Raw genomic sequence first — 14,594 nt, forward strand, 5'->3', positions numbered from 1 at the left:
CTCATGTCATCTCCTTATTAGTTTTCAAAAGCATGAGTTGGTTTCTTATTAGCCTTCTTTGGGGATGAATTAATTTTATATTAAATTCTGAATACATGGATTTGTGCATATCCAATGTACTTCAGTCATGCTTATAATTCTTACTGGTTTCAACTCACATCATCCACTTCAGTCAATGAAAGCATCTTGGATCCAGCTCCTCTGGCCCCCATTCCTTTGGCATGACTTAGTAGTGTTCTACAGCCCCACTGCTTCCTGGTCTAACAAGACATTTCAGGCCAAACTTGCAGAAGTCCCACTCTAGATCTGGGATGAGTCACCTCTCTAAGACTCCTAGCTATTATTTGGAGGGAGGACATTTTGAAGAGGATCATCTAAGTACTACTGGGTTAGCCATTATTGCTTGCCTTTTTTTCAAAAGGCAGAGCTAAGAAGCAATTGTTTTTGGAGACAAATGAATTCACACCGATATTAGCAGTCAATGGCTAAAGTTCATACATTCATGAAAACAGTGAATCTGATTGACAAATAAATTACAAAAGGGCCAAGGAGACAGACAATATGGAGAAGTTCATAGATGAAAGAAACATGGGAGGCATACTTGCTCCTAGCTCAAACAGGGCCTTTATCCCAGGCCAATACCAGCTACATTTCCCTAATTCATCTTTCAAAAATTGAGTTGGTTCTTTCAGAAAGCTGACAATGCCAGGAAAATGATGAAGAATACCTGTGTCAGATTTACTAAGTTTTACTCATTACTGTTATCAGTACAAATATGATTCAAATGTGAAAAGTGAGGCAGAGGGAAATAGGCAACAGCCAGAAACTCCTCTGGAGGCGGGAGGGGAGAACCAAAGGCACAGCCACAGAGTAAGCCAGTCTGCCCAGCAGCACACTGGCATTCCTGGCCAACAGGAGAAACCTTGAATCAAGTGGGACCAGTTGGTGTGATCACGACTTCTCTAGTATGGCAGGCTAATATCAGACACAAATGTCATTGGGCTGCTCCCTGCGTTTCAGAGTGTGTAATGGCTGTCTTCTTGAGAAGGGGCTCATTGTTTGAGACTGAGCTACTATGGGGACTTAAAAGTAGGGGACAATTGGAAGTCAGCGAGCCTGGGAACACCTTGCAACAGGAGATGGGTGAGAAATGCTAAGAGATGGAGCGGAGGAACAGTTGAACCTAAAACTGCTGAGAAGGGCAGGTAGCAGAGAGCTACCCAATGAGTCCATCGCCTGTAGGGACCTGAGAGGTTGAGGGCTAGGAGCTCTTGGCCGATGGGCTGCCTCCAGAGCTCATCTCTTGTCCTTTGTGGTTTGCTCCTAGGCAGGACTCTGAGCTCTAAGTCTGGGCCCAAGGGATCATTAGATTGTGCCAGTCTGGCTGGAGAACTTACAGAGACTGGAGGTTGGAGGAAAACGCAACAAAGAGACAGGAATTCTAGAGGAAAAAACAAAATAAAATTCTGGAAATAAAAAGCTCAATAATGGGACTGTAGAGGTGACTCAGCAGTCAAGAACACTGGATGCTTTCCCAGAGGACCTGGGTTCAATTCCCAGCACCCACATGGCAGCTCACACCTGTTTGTAACTCCACTTCGACAGGATCTGACACCCTCACACAGACAAACATGCAGGCAAAGAACATAATAATAATAATAATCATAAATAATGATGGTGATTAAATTTAAAAAATAGTGTTTAAAAAAACTCAGTGAATCAAATTTCAAAAACTAAATGGTTAAATCAATCCAGGTAGAAGAAAGAATGCCAGAGACACAAAACAAAGTTGAGGAGTTCTTGATTTCAGATGGCAGAGAGAAAGGTTGTCATCAACACAACATTCAAGATGCTAGGATACGATTAAGAGATCAAACTTACAGTCTGTAGTATAGGAGAGGGAGCCAGAACACAGAATAAAGGCATAGAAAAGTCTATTCAATGATATTGTAGCAGAAAGGTTTGCAAACCTTGGTAATGATTTCGACTTTTAAGTATAGGAAGCACTTAGGATCCCAAACAGAAATGATGTTCTACTACAGTTAAAATGAGCACCCAGACATGAGCTGAACAAAGATGGCACTAGGGAACATGCCCAACTGGACAGGGAAAAGCCCACGAAGCTGCAACACAGCACAAAGAACTATAGGCAGCTGAATGAAGTTGCCAACAGGAGAGATGGTCCTCCCCAGGGAAGAACACACCAATTGGCTGTCCAGTACTAAAAGGTCAACTCTGAAACACATACACATAAGTAAAGTTATATGGACTCAGCAAATCATATTTGGCAGTGTGTGTGTGCACGTGCGCATGCACACACAAGTTTTGTGTCAACTTGACACAAACTAAAGTCATTCGAGAGGAGGGGACCTTGATTAAGAAAATGTCTACATAAGGTCTGGCTGTAGGCAAGCTTTTAGGAAATTTTCTTAATTAGTAATTGATGGAGCCTGTTGTGGGTGGGGCCATCCCTGGGCTGGTGGTCCTTTCTTTAAGAAAGCTGGCTGAGCAAACCATGAGGAACAAACCAGTAAGCAGCTCCCCTTCATGGCCTCTGCATCAGCTATTGCCTCCAGGTTCCACTCCTGTTTGAGCTCCTGTTCTGACTTCCTTTCATGATGAGCAGCAATGTGGAAGTGTAAGAAAAATAGACTCCTCCCCAACTTACTTTTGGCCATGGTGTTTCACCATAGCAGTAATAACCCTAAATAAGACAATATACAAATGCATATGTGTATGTAATAACAATAACAAAAATGAGGTCATGGGTCTGAAGGAGAGTGGGGAGAAAAGAGTACATGGGAAGGCTTAGACTCTGAACTTCCAAGAGAAAAAAGAGAAGGGAGAAATGTTGGAATTCAATTTCAATTTCAAAAATGAAGAAAAGTTAATAAAATAAATACAGCGTAAAAAATAAATGCCACGGGGGACACAAGAAATAGAAACTTCAAGAGAGAAGGCCCAAGTTACTTATAAAATAAACATATGAATAAGAGTAGACTTCTTGGCAGAAGTCCCAAAGGCAAGGAGACCATGAAATGATGTAGTTTAAGCTATAAAACTGATCTATTTCAAGTCCTTGACAACACAGATTACCATATCTAGAAAAGTTATCCTTCAACATCAAAGGAGAAATAATTTCCATAATAACCACAAACTAAAGCATCTTAGGAACAGTGACTGTTACAGGTGAAACTTAAAGGCATACACATGGAGAAGAGGAAGAAAGATGTATACAAATAAGAAAGCTCAGAAAATAAAAACACTTACTAGTAGTGTAGAAAAGCAAATGAGAACCAGCAAATAGTCAAAATCTCTTAAGTAATCTAGAAATATCTAAGATGAAGAGAGGAGAAATTCTATATGCTTTTTGCAATAATAAGTCAATGTAAATGGTCTTAACTACCCAATTAAAATATGCAGACTGAACGGATGGATGGAAAAGCAAGCCCCAAATGTTTGTTGTCTTCAAGAAACTCATCCTACTGACAAAGAAGAAAAGGGTAGGAACTGAAAGGATAGATGATATTCCAAACAAATGGGATTCAGGGGCAAACAAAGAAGTCATTGTCATAGCTGAACAAGCAGAAAGCAAACCAAGAGTAGTCAAGGGATAAAGGTCATCACATATGAATATGGAAGGTCTAAATGCATATATATTATATATATTGTACATTATATAAGGAAGATATATATATATATATATATGTGTGATCTAAATACATGGAATGTAGAATGTAGAGCAGGGCATGGTAGCTCACACCTTCAGTCTCAGCAGAAGACAGAGAAAATCAGATCTTTGAGTTCCAGAACATGCAAGGCTACACAGAGAAACCCTGTCTCAAAAATTCAAATAAATAAATTGGTTGAATCAATTAATATTGAATAATAAAATAAATACACCAAAGAATATTGGTACACTGACTTCAGAAAGCAAACATAACTGAGCATAATGGACAGAGAGGTTCAGATACAAAAAAAACCAAAGCAAAACTTTAACATTAATAGATCATTCAGATGAAAAAAGTTCAACAAGAAACTTCAAAGTTACACCTGTTCCACAGATTAGATAGACTTAACAGATTATTTAACCCAACAATGATGATACATGCTCTTTTCAGTAACTCATGACACTTTGTCCAAAATAAATCACATTTTATATGATACTGAAATTCACTTAAAAATCAAATGATCTCTTAACAAATCGTAACAGAATAGATCTAGCAAAAGAAACCTCATAAGCACATGAAAACTGAACAGGATACCTTTCGATGAGTACCACTGAAGAAGGCAGAAGAATCTGAAATTTTATAGAATCAGGCTGGAGAAATGACTCAGTAAGTAAATGCACTTGTCATACAAGCCTGACAATCCAAATTCAGATCCCTAGAACCCATATGAAAACCATATGTAGCAAACATGTTTTTGTAATATGTTCATATTACATATTATATATTAAGTCCCCTAATATGAGTAGGGAGTTGGAGACAGGAGAACCACCCATCCCCCACACCAAATCTCATGAGCCAGCTATTCTGGAATACACAGAGCAGTAGCAAACCACACAGAGATATCCCCTCAATCGATGCAAAGATGACCTAATACCCAAGGTTATTCCTGTCCTCTACGCACATACCTTATGGCATGCATGCACTCTCATGTACAAAAAGTATATATACACATGCATAATCACATACACAAAAATAAAACAAATATCCTTAACACTTAGAATGAACTATAAATGGAAACACAACTTAGCAGACCCTTTGGAATGCAGAGATGGTGTTATAAGAGGCAAGTTTTAGCTATGAATATTAGCATTAAAATGTCAGATCTCAAGTAAATGCCTTAATGATGCACCTCAAATCATTAGGAAAATAAAAGCAAGTCAGATTCAAAATTAGTAGACAGGAAGAAAGAGTAAGGATCATATCAGAAATTAAAGAATAGAAAGAATCAGTGAAACAAGGAATAAGTTCTTTGAAAATATAAATAAGATCAATAAAATCAATTGACCCAAATTAATAATTAGAGAAAAAAGGGGGGTTGTTATAAAATGTCAATGAAATCCAGAAGATTTTTAGAGAATATTTTGAGAACATATGTTGGAATAAATTGGAATATCTGGAATAAATTGAGATGTTTCTAGACATATGTGACCACACTGAACCAAGAGGCACTAACAACATAATCAGAACAGTAACAAGCAATAAGGTTGAAGCATTAATAAAATGTCTCCCAGCAAAGGCCTGGCCAGTGCTGAATGGAGTCACTATCAAATTCTATAAGAGCTTTAAATGAGAATTACCTACCACCAGTCTCCTCAGAATATAAAACTGAATAAGAATGAAAGACACACTTCCAAATTCGCCCTGTGGGGCAAGGATTACTGTGATACCAAAACAGGATAAAGATTCAGGAAGACATGGGGAGAAAAGAAGTGGGGAGAGATTTTAGATGACCTTTCTTATGTACACAAACACAAAAATACTCACTAAAATGTCAGCAAAGCTGATTCAACAACACATTTAAAATATGTGTTCAAACTGTTTTCATTGTAGATACAAGGGAAGTTCAGTCTTTGCAGGCTGATAAATGTAACAGAGCACACAAATAGAATCAAGGACAAAAGTCACATGATCATATCAATACCTGCAGCAAAAGCCTTTGACAAAATTAAATATCCAAAGAAGCTAGGGGTAGCAGGATCTTGCCTCAACATGATAGAGAATGCATACAACAAACTACAGCCAACATTATGCCAAATGGTAGCTCTCACTCCTTATCAAAGCGGCTTCTTTGTCAGCAGACAGAGGCAACTACAGAGACTTAGAACTGGTCAAAATGCAGAGACTAAGTGGCCATCGGGGAGCCTATACCCAACTGGCACATCTACAGCTCAGAGTACAACGTAAAGCAAGGGCAGAGAGAACGTAAGAGCCAGAGGACCAGAATGATTGCTGCCAAATTGTGTTTTCTAGACACAGCAGCAACATCATTGCCTAACCAAGACCTGCACAGTGGAACACTAGGTGACAAGTAGGGCTCGTGCCTCGATGGAGGCCTACAGGCCATCACGGCTGCTGAGATAGGAAGAAACAGTCTTCTGTAGGGATGAGGACCCTGAGACATTATCCAGTCCCAAAGGGTCAACCCTAAACATACATACGTAAGAGTAAAGATAAATGGGGTCAGTAGTGTGTGTGTGTGTGTGTGTGTGTGTGTGTGTGTGTGTGTGTGTGTAAAAATAGTACTTATAGAGGAGGTCACGAACTTAACAGGGAGTTGCTTACAGGGGACCCAAGGAGAGGTAGAGGAAGAGGAAGAGGGAGGGGTGGAAATTATGGAAATGCAGTACTCATGTATAAAATTCTAAAATAATAAAAAAAACCTCAATTTTTTTTTTAAAAAGTAAATGAAAAGAGGCTAAGAATGCAGCTCATTGGTAGAGCGTTTGCCTAGGATGCACAGAGAGCTGAGCTCAATTCTCAGCATCATGTAAACTAGAATGTTGGTCCATATCTGTAATTTCAGAATTTGGGAAGTGGAAACAAAAGAATCAGAAGTCCAATCTATTTTCAGCCACATAATAAATTCTAGGCCAGCTTGGAAACATAAGACAGGCATAAAAGAAGATGCTAGAGCAATGGTTCATCTGTTATGAACATTCGTTCTTGCAACCGACCAGGCTTCGATTTCCAGCACCCATGTGGTGGCTCACACCATCCATAACTCTAGTTTCAGAAGATCTTTTCTGAGGTCTTCAGGCACTGGGCATACACATGGTGTGCAGACATACATGCAATCGAAACATTCATACGCATAAAATAAATAGCTATAAAAAAATTAATGAAGATGAAACAGCAAATCAAAGATGCTGTGGAGGAAGGACCCCTTATACATTGCTGATAAACATGAACCGATCCATCCAGTACGGAAACCAGTGTGGTATTTCCTCAAACGGAGGAAAATAGGAGCTGGAGAGATGGCTCCATGGTTAGAATGTTTACTGCCCATCCCAGTTTGCTTTCTGTTGCAAACACCAAGACCAAAGTGACTTAAAGAGGAAAGGGTTTATTTGGCTTATACATCCTGACCACAATCCATCAGTGAGGGAGTCAAGGTGCGAACTCAAGCAGGAGCAGAAGCAGAAAACACAGAGGAAGGCTGCTTACTGACTTCCTGAGCTTGCCTTCTTACAGGAAGCAGTACCCAGGGGTAACACTGCCCACAGTGGACCAGAGTCTCCCACATCAATCATTAACTAGGAAAATGTCCCCACAGGTCAGTATGACAGAGGCAATTCCCCAACTGGGATTCCCTCTTCCCGACTGACTCTAGTTTGTCAAACTGACCAATATCTAACCAACACACTGCTCTTAAAGAGGACGAGGCTGGGTTCCTAGCTCACAGTCACCTGTAACTCCAGTTCCAAGGAAGCCGATGCGCTCTGGCGCCAAAGGGCACCTGCACAAACAAGGTGCACACAAACTAAAGCAGATACGCATACATATATGTGTACTTATGCATACATTTTAAAAATGAATCTTTAAAGCTAAAAGTACTGCTGTATGTTCTCCAGCTGTGATGCTCCATGGAATGCCCACAAATGAATCCATCAGCACACAGGAGCAGTAGCCCCCTCCCCACCCCCCCCCCCCCCCCGCCGACCATACCTGCAGCTGGAGCAGTATTGACCACACCAGAACTGTAGAAGTATCCTAGATGGCCACATCAGGTGAATGGGTAGATAAAATGTGATATATACACAACTAATTAAATATTATCCAGCCGTAAAGAATAAAAGTCTGCCCTCTATAGAAAAATATAAAGAACCAGAAATCCTCAGGGTAAACCGAATTAACCAAACTCCGAAAGACAATGTGTTTCCTCTCATATACAGAATCTAGATTTTTTAAGGTAAAAACATGAAAATAAAAAGAGGAATGTTTGGGAAGAAATAGGGGAACATAAGGGAGGGAAGATGGGGAATGAATACTCTCTAGGGGCATCATATACAGATATGAAACTGTCATAATAAAATCTCCATATTGTGCCATTAATGTTCACTAATAAAAATGAGTAAAAATGTTTTTTCAAACTCACCTGAGTTTAGCTCCCAGATCCTTCATTACACTATGAACATTTTTTAGTTCTCCTGACAGGAAAAGCAGGCTGCCTTTGGATCACTGGGCCTTAGCCGGTGTTTTACCACCCTCTCTTACCTGGTATTTTACCACCGTGTCTTACCTGGTGTTTTACCACCCAGTCTCAGCTGGTGTTTTACCACTAGGCCTTAGCTGGTGTTTTACCACAGTGTCTCAGCTGGTGTTTAACCACCGTGGTCTGGTGTTTTACCACCATGTCTCAGCTGGTGTTTTACCACAGTGTCTCAGCTGGTGTTTAACCACCGTGGTCTGGTGTTTTACCACCATGTCTCAGCTGGTGTTTTACCACAGTGTCTGAGCTGGTATTTTACCACTAGGCCTTAGCTGGTGTTTTACCACCATGGTCTGGTGTTTTACATGGAGCTCGATGCTAAGTCTAAAACTGACCTGATTCTGGAAAGTCCCTTCACCTTTATAAGGAAACTGATGTCTTTGGCTCCTGCGACCCACACAGCCATGTTCCAGGATCCGGACACACACAGCTGCCTTGATGACAAGAGCCAGCATTTGCCATCCCAGAAAGCAGTCAGAGCAGCCATGGCAGGCTGCTGTGCCCCTGAGGATTCTTCGTATTTGCATTGGGAGTGGCTGTTTTCATGGGATCGTATAGAGTGGGGAGTTCCTATCTTCTACCATGTTTGCCTTGAAGACCAACTGAAAACAAAGTGCCCGAGAAAAGAAAGCAGTGGCTGGAATAAAAACCAGAACGATGAAGAAGTGGACAGCCGGGGGAAGGAAGAGGTGGCCTGGGGTGATTGGGGGCTGACCCTGGAAACGGGAACAGTACGTGAAGACTGCTGGGATCTCAGAGGTCACTCCAAGGACACCTGGAGAAGAGTGGCCTCTGGATCTGTAGCTGTGAGAAGGAGCTCTACATTTGAGTGGTCCTCTGGTCCCAGATTTTCCTCCCTCCCTGATATAAACAGCCACAACCTTGAACACTGCAAGTCAGAAGTCCTGTTTCATTGCTTTAGATGAGACTTCTCCCTCCAAGTTCGTCCGGATGTTAGTACCTGCTCCCAAGGTTACTGCAAACGGCAGCCCACTTCAGCACCCCTTGAGTCTCTTGAGCCTCTGGACACATAACCAAAGAGGTGAGAAAGAACGCCGACTTGTCATGTTTATGGTGGGGGGGGAGAGTTCACCCCAACCTATGAGGAATGGGGTCCTTATTTCCGCTGTGTGGGAGCAGAGGCAAAGACGCTTGCGGGGAGTGTGAGGGCGCGCACGGCCTGCCGGGAGTGTGAGGGCGCACAGGGCCTGCCAGGGCCATGCTCCTCTGTCCTGGAATCAACCTTCTTAGGTTGGGGCCTGGTGTGGGGAAACAGCAGATCTCTAGCTGCGTCAAGCAGCTGCACAAACTCCCTAGCCATATTAGGTCTCAGTTTCCCCATCTCTAAAACGGACACGGCAATGAGGCCTACGTCCTTGGTCTGCTAAGGGAATTAGCCTGGCACTGGAAAGTCCCCACTGTAGAACCTAGTGTGTTGTCGGGATATGTTGGAAAAGACAGCCGATCTGAACCTTGCTGCTTTCAGCCAAGCGACTTACTCGAGTGAGGATCCAAGTGAGAAAGAAAGGCCACCTGAAGGAGAGAGACACTGAAGGAACCCAGGGAATTTGGATGAAGGGAGCTGCTGTCTGATCCCAAAGGGATGAGGATTCGGCCTGGCATGTCTTGAGGTTCTTGGCAGGCGTTTTTGAACAGGTGCACAGCCGCCACTCAGCCTGCCTCAAATTGTGTGTTGTCTAGCAGGCAAAACAAAGGAATGAACTCTAGACCCCAGCATCGTGAAGGAGCGATGACACACGTCTTGATGAACAGGGTAAATCCAGGCACCTCTGAGGGCCTTTGGTACATTCTTGAGCTGTAGGAGGGGCCTCTGCTTGGGTTTCGGGTGCTTTTGGCCTCCTCACTGACCTGGGGCACTATTTCCTCCTCTTCTCCCCCGTGCCTCCCCCACCTTCTTAAAAAAATGTTTAAAGGGTTTTGTCCGTGAATGAACTTATTCATGAAGCAGGCATGATGACAGTTCACAGAGTTAAATGGGCACTTTAACGGTGTGTCTAATAAATCCGCAACAAAAATAAACAGAATGGAAGAGGGTTTGGGAAAGAAAGGAGTCAGGCAGGCTGCCGGGCACGAAAGGAGACCGTCACACAGATTTACACAGACCCTTAGAAAGCAAGGCGTCCTGCCCCTCCCAGGCGCAGCTGACCTGCAGACCAGTCCAAAGCAGCCAGGTAGAGACCAACTCCAGAGCACACCTGGATGGGTTGTGAATGGTGGACAAGAAAGGATGCGTCCACTGCCCATCGGAGAGATGAGGGCAGAATGCAAGGAGGCAAAACCAGACTGGTGCTGAAGCACCTTGGGCTCCACACCCAGATTACACATGGCATTACCAGGCTCTGTCTGCCTACCCCGATCACCCTCCGCCCAGGATCTGGGAGACAAACTGGGATTAGAGACATTCAGGTGAACTTAGCAAACACCTGTTGCATCACCACTCCAGGAGTACAAGGGGCCTGCAGAAGACCTTAACCCTTTCTTAGCCAGCCTAGCACGGTAAGGTAAGCTGTCATGAACACCATTACAACACAGGGAAAGGGAGCATGTCTACGCAGTGGAGACATAGCCCCATCCTCAAGCCCACAGATTATAAACTTCCCTAGGATCTGAACTCACTTGAGGGCAAAGCCACCCTTCCTCTTCCTCTTTGTCCAACTCTTAACCCCCACTCAGTGCTGTTTTAGACGTAGGCACAAAAACACATGCTAAAATGCTTGTCGGCTTGTGGCTGTGGCTACTAATGGCTCTCTGGAGCCCCGGGTTCTGCACGCTCGGGGATCTCTTTCAAATCCCTGCCATCCCCACCAGCTTCCACTCTGCAGAACAGAAAGCATGTCTCTGACTGTGGTCCAGCCCATGCTTTGGAGCTTGCCTCTATCCTAAAGCCAAGCCTAGAGGCATGGCTCAGACATTCTTGCCTTCACCTTCCAGCTACTCTACCCAACTCTAGGGCTCTTCTTCCCACTCCGCCTCTTGCTATCCCAGGCCAAACAGCCCCATGACTCCCCACCAGCTATCCAATATCATTTTGTTCTAGACAGATTTTAAATTTTGTTTTAGATAAATACTCAGCAAGTATTGCCTTTCCCCCAGGCCCCACACGGCTCACACTGCCCAGGACTCTTGATGGAAAGTACTTAAGGATCTCTTCAAAGCCCTGTCCAGACTCTTTCCAAAGGAGAGGGCCATCAATATGGATTCCCTGTCACCCTTCTTTCTGCACAGCTTCCCCAGGGGAAAGTGCCCAGCATTCTTTCCCTAGGTACTGGGAGGATTTCAGTAGGGTAGTGAAGCTCTTTTCTTTGACTGAAAACTACAGACAACCTGAACCCCATGGACAGATCTGCTGCTCTGAGGATGGTCAGGGACCAGAAGTGCTTTATGATAAGGGGCTTTAGGCTGCACGGCAGTAAGCAATGCAAATTTCTGTAGAGCCAATAACAACAACAACAAAGATAACAATAACAACTTAGCAGGAATCCAGGAGAGCACAGACCCTCTACCTGCACCATTGCAGGCCTTTGGAGACCTCAGCAGAGAAAGAGGAAGTGTCAGCAGTAAACTGAGAAACAGCCTCAAAGGATTTATGCTCTAAATAGGGGAACAAAAAAGAATCGAGTCCTTCTTGGGAAAATGGCAGGACACAGCAGCACTTACAAAAGGCGCATTAAGAAGAGGCGAGGGAGGAGGGAACAGGTTGGACTGGCGAGAAGGTGGGGTTAGTTACAGAACACTCTTAGGAGGTGACTTCACACTGTCCTGCTGAGGTGTGAGAAAAAGGAGTGGAGACAGGACACTGCCTCTTGGGCACAGGGCACTCTGGGGTCCAGTGTCTCACAGAGTCACCTGAGCCAAGGAAGAGGGATGCCTCTGTCCCTGGAGAGAGCATAGCAGGCAGCAAACACAACCGTGGAGAGAGCAGTGAGGCTCATGGGAGCGGGTCGAAAAGCAACAGTGCAGGCAACGAAGCACTTATGCATTTCAGCTCTGTCCCAACACTCATCTCTGGCTCCTGTCAAGCCGGGGAAATGTCTACAGACAATTGTGAGAGGAGTAGGTTTTCACCTAGCCACAGACTTAGGCAGGAGCAAAAACTCCAAACTGATCTACTTAAAACTTGCTTCTGATGAATCTGTTCAGATGAGTTTGGGGGTTATGGCTCATACTGTGAGACCCAATGCGTTACTGAATTCTGCGTGGTTTGGGTATATCTTAGCAAATCTTTAAAGTTAGCATGGGTGCCATCTGGCACACACAGTGACCCAGCACACAGTCACGTGGTTAGATGAGTTCACTGATGGCCTACAGTGGGCTTCAAAGCAGAAGTCTGTTTTCTCCCAGAAAGAATCCACGCAGTGGAAGCAGAGCCAGAGAAATCACCTCAGAAACCCTCAATGGGACCAATGGCATGCCCATCGCAGGCCCTTGTTTGGGAGAGAGAAGCCAAGCTTATAAGGAAGATTCTACAGGGACTGGGACCGGGCACTACTGCAAGACAAATGGCATTGGTCTCTCTCTTACCAATGGGCTTGCATAAAACTGAAAGAATCAGCCCACTTCACAGCCTGATTGGACAGCTGTTGTGGGGTGTGGGGGTATGTTATGGGGTACACTGTGTGAAGATGTATTGCTGTGACCGGTGTAATAAAGAGCCGAATGGTCAATAGCTAGGCAGGAGAGGATAGGTAGGATTCCAGGGAGAGAGAGGAAGAGCAGGAGGCGTGTAGGCAAGCAGATTTCAACAGCAGACTTGGAAGTTGGAGGTGTTCTACTGAGGAGAAATGACTGAGTCATGTGACAGAATGCAGATTAAAAATATGGGTTAATTAAGTTATAAGAGCTGGTTGGAAAAAAGCCTGAGCAAAAGGCCAAGCTTTCATAATTAATAATAAGTCTCCATGTTGTTGTTTGAGGACTGGTGATCCAAACAGGCAGCAGTAGGTTAGAAACATGGGGAGAAAGGCTCTGTCCAAGCCTCCCAGAGCAGGGTCTCTCCTTTCTCTCTCTCTCTCTCTCTCTCTCTCTCTCTCTCTCTCTCTCTCTCTCTTTCTCACACACACACACACACACATGCAAGCACGCACGCATGCACACACACACACTTTTTTGTTTGCTTGTTTTTCAAGACAAGGTTTCTCTGTGTATCCCTGGCTATCCTCGTTCTTCAGACCAGGCTAATCTCAAACTCATGGAGATCCTCCTGCCTCTGCCTTCTGAGTGCTGAGATTAAAGGCATACACCATCACTGCCCAGCTCAAACATCAAAATCTCTTGGGTCAGTTGATCCAGGCAGATTCTGAAAGACTTGCCTAAGTTCTTTCTCTTCCTCTGGAAAACTTCGGACATTGACCAGAGGCCACCTATAACATTAAACTCTGAGCCCTTGGTGAGCATCGTCCTGCATTTGCTTAGCAAGACCTGCAAATGGAGAAAGGAGGTTAAGAGGCACTAAGAAATGCTGAGGATGAGGCGATGCTGGGGAAACCACTCAGTAATTTCTTCCAGAATTCGTTAGAACAAGCTACCTACTGTGACGTCCCAGAGGAAACTTGTGAAGCTGGCACCTGGATGCCTAGCACTGGTCCTGGGAAGTATGTGCAAAGAGAAAGCAGAGTTGGAGGAAGAGCAGAGCTCGGCTTACAAACACAGCATAAGCCCTTTCCTCTCCACTGCTGGAGAAAGACATCGGCCTGCATGTATTCACGTCAGCACTCCTCACATGGCAGAGACGCTGTCAACCCTAGGATCCAACTAACAGGTGGCTAAAGAGACTCGTACATAGCTATGATGAAATACTGTTTGGCACAAAAGTGAAGAAAATCATATCATTTGGGACAAAAGAAATGAGCCTGGAGGTCATCATACTAAGCGGAAAAGGGAGACAGCAATCGAAGGCAACCATGGCATGTCCTTACTTGGTACGTGGATGCTAATGAAGTTGAGTGTATGATAGAAGTACATTGTTGCCATGGTAATTACCACGTTAGAGGTGGGGGATTAGGTCAGGAGAGACTTTGGGTAAAGGATTCAAGATTTCATAGGCCTGGAGAGATGACTCGGTGGTTAAGAACACTGGCTGCTCTTCCAGAAGTCCTGGGTTCAATTCCCAACACCCTATGGCAGCTCACAACAGTGTGCAATTCCAGTTCTAGAGGATCCAATACACTAACACAGACATACATGCAGGTCAAACACTAATGCACATGAAATAAAAATAAATAAAAATTTTAAAAAGGTTTCAGTTAAGATTAGTAGGTTTAAGAATATTGCACACATGGCAATTACAGGTTTTAGAGTATTAAGTAATTAAGTTACTGAGAATAGATTTTCTTAGTCTAGCCACAGAATAATGG

The sequence above is a fragment of the Microtus oregoni genome, unplaced genomic scaffold (assembly GCF_018167655.1).
Source record: "Microtus oregoni isolate MIOR12 unplaced genomic scaffold, Mior012 000008F_ref0000371, whole genome shotgun sequence".
NCBI lineage: Eukaryota > Metazoa > Chordata > Mammalia > Rodentia > Cricetidae > Microtus > Microtus oregoni.